General features: G+C 45.2%; 1 pseudogene; it reads left to right on the top strand.

Moving 5' to 3' along the window:
- The first annotated feature begins 4,717 nt into the window (after positions 1–4,717).
- LOC123405924 lies at positions 4,718–6,362 on the top strand (annotated as a pseudogene).
- Positions 6,363–7,089: the final 727 nt, after the last annotated feature.

The raw sequence follows: 7,089 nt of genomic DNA, 5'->3' as shown, positions 1-7,089 counted from the left end.
TAGTAACCTGCTGGGTTTTTGTTAATCACCCTACCCTACACACATAATATTTAAGTAGATAAATTAATGACCTAAAACAACGCGCATGCCCTACACACATGGACGGATGGAGTATCAGAATACAATAGACATGCAGCTACACCCACCACGCTGGGGACCAAGGATCGGGCCTTTTTCGGACTGACTGCCATTTTGGTTGTAAATACACAAAAGTATTTTGTTCCCGACTGCCATTTTGGTTGTAAATACACAAAAGTATTTTGTTCTTTTGCGATTTCGATTTCCCACAGAGTGATTCATAGGAATCGAGTCAAAAGAACTGGCCCCAGGTCAGGGTGTGTGCGCGCGCGAGTGGAAAGTGGAATGGAATGCTTGTGTGTTTGTTTTGGGCCGGGTTTTATCCTTTTTTCCCTTTTAGCTATACTTTTCTTTTCAATTTTCTAACCTTTTCAAATGCATCAACTTTTAGCTCGTGAACATTCTAAATTTCACAAGCCTTTTTTTTCAAATTTCATCATTTTTTATAAAACATTACACTATATTTTTCCCGAATCCATCAATTTTCTAAAATATTGATGAATTTATTTAAACCCGTGATTGTTTTCCAAATTTGATGAACCTTTTCTCCTTTTCATGATTGCTTTTAAAATTAAATTTCTTTCAAAGATTTTTTTTCAAATCCTTGTTCTTTGGAATCTTATGTTTTTATTTACATTTAAAAAAAATCATATTTACTTTTTTAAACAAAAGTCTATAGTTGAGAGAACGCAGGAGTAGGTGTACAGTGTCCCGAGCGACCAATCATTGTTGGCCCAGGTGCGAGAGAGGTCATAGCCTCGTTTTCCATTTTTTCTGAATTTTTCTTTGTATTAGTAATTTTGTTTATACTTTCAAATATTTTAACTAAACACACACGCATATATTTATCATGTATAACATGTTGAACAAGTATTTAAAAAATGTTAATCAAGTATTTATAAAATGTTGAACATGTATTTGAAGAAATCTTGTACATAAAACTTTTAATCAGGCATTCGGAATAAAATAAATATCGAACATGTACTTCATAAGTATCGAAAATTATTTTATTTTTTGAACAAATATTTCAAAAAATGTTTATCATGCATATCAAAATGTTAATCAAACATTTAAGAAAAATACATTGAACAATTATTTGAAATATGTAAATCAAGCAGTAGAAAAGTGTTAAATATATATACAAAAAATGTTGACCATGTATTAAAAAATGATGAATTTTATTGATCATGTATGTAAATATGTTAATCAACCATTTGAAAAAATGTTGAACAAATATTAATTTTTTTAATCAAGCACTTAAAAAATGTGAGATGTGTATAGAAAGAATGTTAACCATGTATTAAGGAAACGATGAATCTTTTCAATAATGTATATAAAAATGTTAGTGAAGCATTTGCAAAAATGATGAACAAGTATTTGAAAAATGGTAATCAAATATTTGTAATGTTAAATGTGTATATATAAAAACTTTACCATGTATTAAAAAATGTTGGCCATGTATTAGAATTTTTTTAAATTTGCGTTGTAAGAATGTTACTTGTGTATTAAGAATATTATTTTTGAAATATACAAAAAATATAGAATGAAACCAAAGAAAAAAAGACAAAGGAAAAAATAAAACCCCAAAAGAATCGAAATAAATCTAAGTAAAAAGGAAAAGAAAATGCAAGAGAGATTCAAAAAATAATTAAAGAAACTAAAGAAAATAAAGAAAGAAATGAAAAAATGATAACCAATGGAAAACAACGGAAAAATAAATAAAAGAAAAAAAACAATGAAAAGAGAGAAAAAGCAATTGGAAAACCAGGATTGATTCTTTATGCATATTTGTTTTTGGCATTTTCTGAGCCGGCTTTTATTCTTTATTCCTTTTCCCCTTTTAATTATATGTTTGAGGATTATTTTCTTTCCAAATTTTCTAACTTTTTTGTATGCATGAACTTTTAGCTCGTGAACATTCTCTAATTCAATTTTTTTTTTCAAATTTCATGTTTTTTTTCAAATTTAATGAACTTTTCAAAACTATTAAACTTTTTTTTTGAAGCCGTGCTACGCATCGACCGTGGATCTGACACGGTCTCGTGACAAAGCGTCATCTTCACTATGCAACATGAATCGTGTTGCGAGAACCCTCTTACACCACATGTCTTGTTGTGGAAATATTTGCAACGAAAACTGTGTTGCATGTTTTTTTTGCAACACAAACATTGTTGTAGTTTTTCTGGGTTTTTTTGGATGCAACACAGGTCTTGTTAGTGGTTTTTTTTGTTGCAACAAAGGCATTGGTGCAGATTTTTTTTGCAACATAAGTCTTGTTGCATAAACGTCACTGGTAGAGGTTAGCAAAAACAAATACAAACATGTGTGATTGGTTCATGTGGGATCCAACAGCTACGTCGTCGGCGGAGGTGGTATCAGTCGGCTGAACATAATTATTTCCCTTCTTTTTTCCCGAATCCTGATCTTTTCAAAATATTGATGATTTTTTTGAAATCCATGATTGTTTCCCAATATCAATTAACTTTTTCATGAATTCTATTTTGCGCCATAATCAACTCGAGGGTGTGCTCGATGGGGAGCTCGGTAGGAGGGACAGGTAGCCTCGATGCGGTCACGTCACCTGTCGCTGGCATAAGGGCGTGCCGGTCCGGATGGGTCCGCTCCTCCTTCTCCCCCTTTCGTTGCCGTGGGCGGGTTGGCGTAGGTCTGCAAATGTTTGGCGGTTGGGTCAAAGGCTGGGCCTTTGAGTGGTCTCGAGGTTGTCTGGTCACAGGGCGGCGGCTCTGGCAGCGGGAGTCGTGATTTATGGGGGCAGAGCGTGCGTCTCAAGTGCGGCGGGCAATCATGGCCGCACCGGTGGCGTCGTTCCGTGTGGTTGATGGAGTTAGGGTGCCGCGGAGGGGTGTGAGCGCCGGAGTACACCACTTGCATAGTCCTTTGACTGACCGAAGGTGGCGGTGGCCGTTGACGTTGTATCCTTCCTGAAGGCCTAGTCGCGGCGTTCCCATTCCCTTCGTCTTGCTCCGGTGAAAATCTGATATTCGGAATTGGACGGTGGCAGCTATCCATGGTCGTACCCTTCTGGGAGGCACCGTTTTGAAGTCCTTGACTTTGTTGTTGTTCGGCTCACCTCTCTATTGTAGTCCCAAGCGGTTTTGCTTAGTTGTAGGTGGGTGGTGTGTCGGTGCTCGACACCTTTGTATGTTGCCTTGGGTGTGTGCCTTGTGTGTGGTGGTGGTATGTGTTTGTATGGGTCTCTCGATTGTATTCGGTGATGGTGGCTTTATTATGATATAAAGCGGGGAGAAACCCGACCTTTTTCGGTAAGCTCAATTCAAAATCAGATGGGAAACGCTTGTGGCCGGTGTGCCGGCCGGCCGCACGCGACCCGTGCTTGCAGTTGATTAGGCATGCAACTTTTTTCCCGTCTATAAGCGTTTTCTATTTGCTACATTTGTCGAGCACCACTGCGACGCGCGGATTGGGGCCACCGCGGGGCGAACCACTGGGCGGCGGCCCGATATGGCGACGCAGCGGCAGCCCGATGCTCGACCGATGGAGGGGCGCGCTGTACTGGGGACAGTCTTCATGGGGCCTGCAGAGGCGCGCACAACCAATGAGCCAGGTCGGTCGCATGGCATAGATGAGGCGAATCGCGGGCGTGCGGGTGATCAATCCCATTGCACGCGATGTCGTGGACGTCGCTCGGTGGAGGCAGGGTGGCGGCCAGTTCCGGCAGCCGGCGCGACGCAGGCGGCCCGAAGCAGCCGGCGTGACGCAGGTGGCGCAACAGTCGGCCCGAGGCGGCCGACGCGAGGCAGCCGACGAGGCCGGAGCTGGAGCCGGCACTACGCAGCCAGCCTGAGGCAGGCGGTGCGGCCGGAGGCGGCAGTCACCCCGAGGCAGCCGGTGCGCGACCGGACGAGGCGACGATGGAGATCGACGACAGGCGGCGCGCGAACGACGGCTGTGATGGGCCGCCGCATGGCGCGAGGCCGTCGGGTCGGGGCGATGACGGCCGGCCAGAAGCCGGGTCGCGCTGATGTCGGAGTAGAGGACGGCGGCGGCGGGTGACGCAAACCGATCTAAGATCGAAAAACCAAAAAGAAAACACCGATCAAAGTCACCGACGGAAGAGAGAAAACCCTGGATCAATAGATCGGGAAAAGACTCTCTAGGGCAGACGATCAACATGGCCGACGGACGAACCCTAGGTACGGGCGGCGCGGCCCCCGACGGCGGTCATTGAGGCCGACCGCCTCGGGGGCGGCGCGCGGTGCGGAAGCGGCGGCGACGGCTAGGTCAAGGACCTTGCGGCAGATACCAAGTTGAACGGGAAAATAGGAATTGGTGGAATAGTGGATGTATTGCTTGAGCCTCGTCGGCATATATATAGGAGTACATGATCATCTTGGAGTACAACTCAAGGTAGGAAGAGACCATAGTCTATCTATGCTTTCCTAAACAATCACATTACTCAACATATCCAAACGCCATAGAGGAAACTATTTAGGTCCAAGTTGTTTGTTGTATTTGAAGTGCTTATATCCATAGTTGGGGCTTGTTGTGCCTTCCTCCTAGCCCTAGTCACCCAATTTCTTGCTTACAGAAACCACTCGTTTGATTTTTCTTTTTTAGAAAAGGAGGCCAACCTCCGGCCGGCCTCTGCATCAGAGCAATGCAGAAGGCCTCCACCACCTGGGCTGACGGCGATAGAGCTGTGCCACCGCTCTCGCCTCTCCATGGATCTCGATCGGCGCAACAAAACCCCGACCGGAATGGCGATGCAGCGTCGAAGGTGGAGGAGGACATGGCGGTGGTGGCAAATCATGTTGCTATCGTCGGGTGTGAACTGCTCCTGTAGTTTGTTATTTTTTTTGATAACAAACTGCTCCTGTAGTTAAGAGGAGTGAATGCATGCGAAGAAAAGAGGCCGAGTCCGAGCGACGGTTCCCATTTGGTGACGTGGCAACTAAATCCGTGCCGTACCTAATGCGGCAAGTGTTGCCGTGTGTCCGATCACGACTTTGCGCCCTTGTCCGTGTTAGAGATTGGAATAGGAATCGTAGGTTCAAGTTTGTTAAGAGTCCGTGTAGGACATGTCCCGGCCATGCATATATATGTACACACATATATAATACATAGGCTTCTAATTAACACCCACCGTGACAACCAAACGTGAGAATTTTTAGACACCCACCGGTGCAAACCCTCTCTGTTTCCGGCGACAAGCGATGTCATCTTCGCCGGTGTATCAATCTTGGAGGACGGCAAGCTGTGCCCTTCCACCACGACCTTCGTGGAGACACGCTCCGAATGCGGTTACCACCTGCTTGTCGTCCAGGATTACTCGCGTACCCAATGGTCACGGCATCGCCTCTCGTGGCTTCGGGGTAGGAGGCCATCGTTGGTGCATCAACTACTATCCCAACGGCGAGAACTCGACGACGGTGGTGACAGGAAACACGTGCAAGCCTGCAGGTTCGTTTTCAGTTTCGTCGACCAGGTTGACAAGTACGTAGAACCCAGTACTATACATTCGCGAAAGCGAAACCGAAACGCGCAGATCCCTCTTCAACGCTACTTACTGGGGCTGCGCCACCTTTATGAACGATCGGCGTACCTAGGGGAGGACGACTGTTTCACCATCCGGTGCGACATCATGGTCTGCAACGCCCGTGATTCCGGTCCCAAGGTGCTCTTGTCTGCCATACACCACGATTTCAACCACCTCCTTCACAGCAAGGTGGGCGCTGATGTGACGTTTCAGGTCGGCAGCCAGACATTCGATGCGTGCTCGCCGCCCGATCCACGATCTTCATGGCGCAACTCTTTGGCCCCACCAAGGCGGCGCCCGTTGTCATACGGATCAAAGACATGAAACCAAAAGTATTCAAGGCTTTGCTTAGCTTTATCTACACGGAATCGTTCCCTATGATGGAGTATGACGACATGGACGAGGACAAATTATGGAAGAAGAAGGACAGGAAACGGAAGCAACTGATCAAGATGGAATGCTGCTGCAATGGCTCGGAGACTTGTTGGTAGCGGCTGACAGATACGACGTCCAACGCCTCAAATGCATATGTGTGAAGCAGTTGTCCAAAAACATGGGTGTGCTCTCAGTCATGTCTACACTTGGTCTAGCGGAGCAACACCACTGCCAGGAACTAAAGGAGGCGTGCCTCAAGTTTATCCAAGCCCAGCCTCCCTTGTGCTTGCAAGCAATAATGGCAACTAATGGCTGGGATCATGTATACAAGACATACCCTTGTATTTTCAAGGATCTCATTGCCAAGCTTGCTTCCAACCAGCGCAAGTAACGCTGCATGTTAATTATAGGAGTATTATGTCATGCATGCATTACTTAATTAGTTACTAAGTTTTGAAGTGACACCCTCTTATGCATGTATGCAAGACCCTCTATAGACATGTCAACTATGGTTTTAGATCAAGCTTTTCCATAGCCTAGCGTGCCATATATGCATGCACATATTATGGATTTTAGATCGAGCAGTGTATCATAAGAACGTGCCTTGGTTTTGTCAGACGTGCCTTACGTTTGCTATATTTGATGGATCATTCAATTTTCAAACGGGCTCGCGTCATGCAGAATTCTGCACCCATCCAGTCCGACGTACGTGTGTTCATTTTTTTCACAAGACGGGAGATGGCGATGGTTCTAGTACAAAGTACGTGTGTTCATTTTTTTCACAAGACGGGAGACGGCGATGGTTCTAGTACAAAGTAAGTGTCTTAACTTTGTGCTAGCTTTAGTATTTTTTTTTTAGAAAAGGAGGATGACCCTCGGCCTCTGCATCTGGGAGATGCATGCAGCCATTTTATTGATTATTCTCGAGGACCTTACAAAGCAGTACAACAATATGCCTGAATCCGTCATCTTGGCAACATCTGCCGCTACTCCTATCCATATGATGAAAGGGTGCAAGCTGGACCAAATACCCAGACCTCTCACCTAAGCCTAATATTTAAAACCGGAGACCTTGACCGAGCCACATACCGGGTCTGGGGCACAAACCGGTCCGACGC

The sequence above is a fragment of the Hordeum vulgare genome, chromosome 6H (genome assembly GCF_904849725.1).
Source record: "Hordeum vulgare subsp. vulgare chromosome 6H, MorexV3_pseudomolecules_assembly, whole genome shotgun sequence".
Lineage (NCBI taxonomy): Eukaryota > Viridiplantae > Streptophyta > Magnoliopsida > Poales > Poaceae > Hordeum > Hordeum vulgare.
This window is presented reverse-complemented; position numbering and strand designations above follow the sequence as displayed.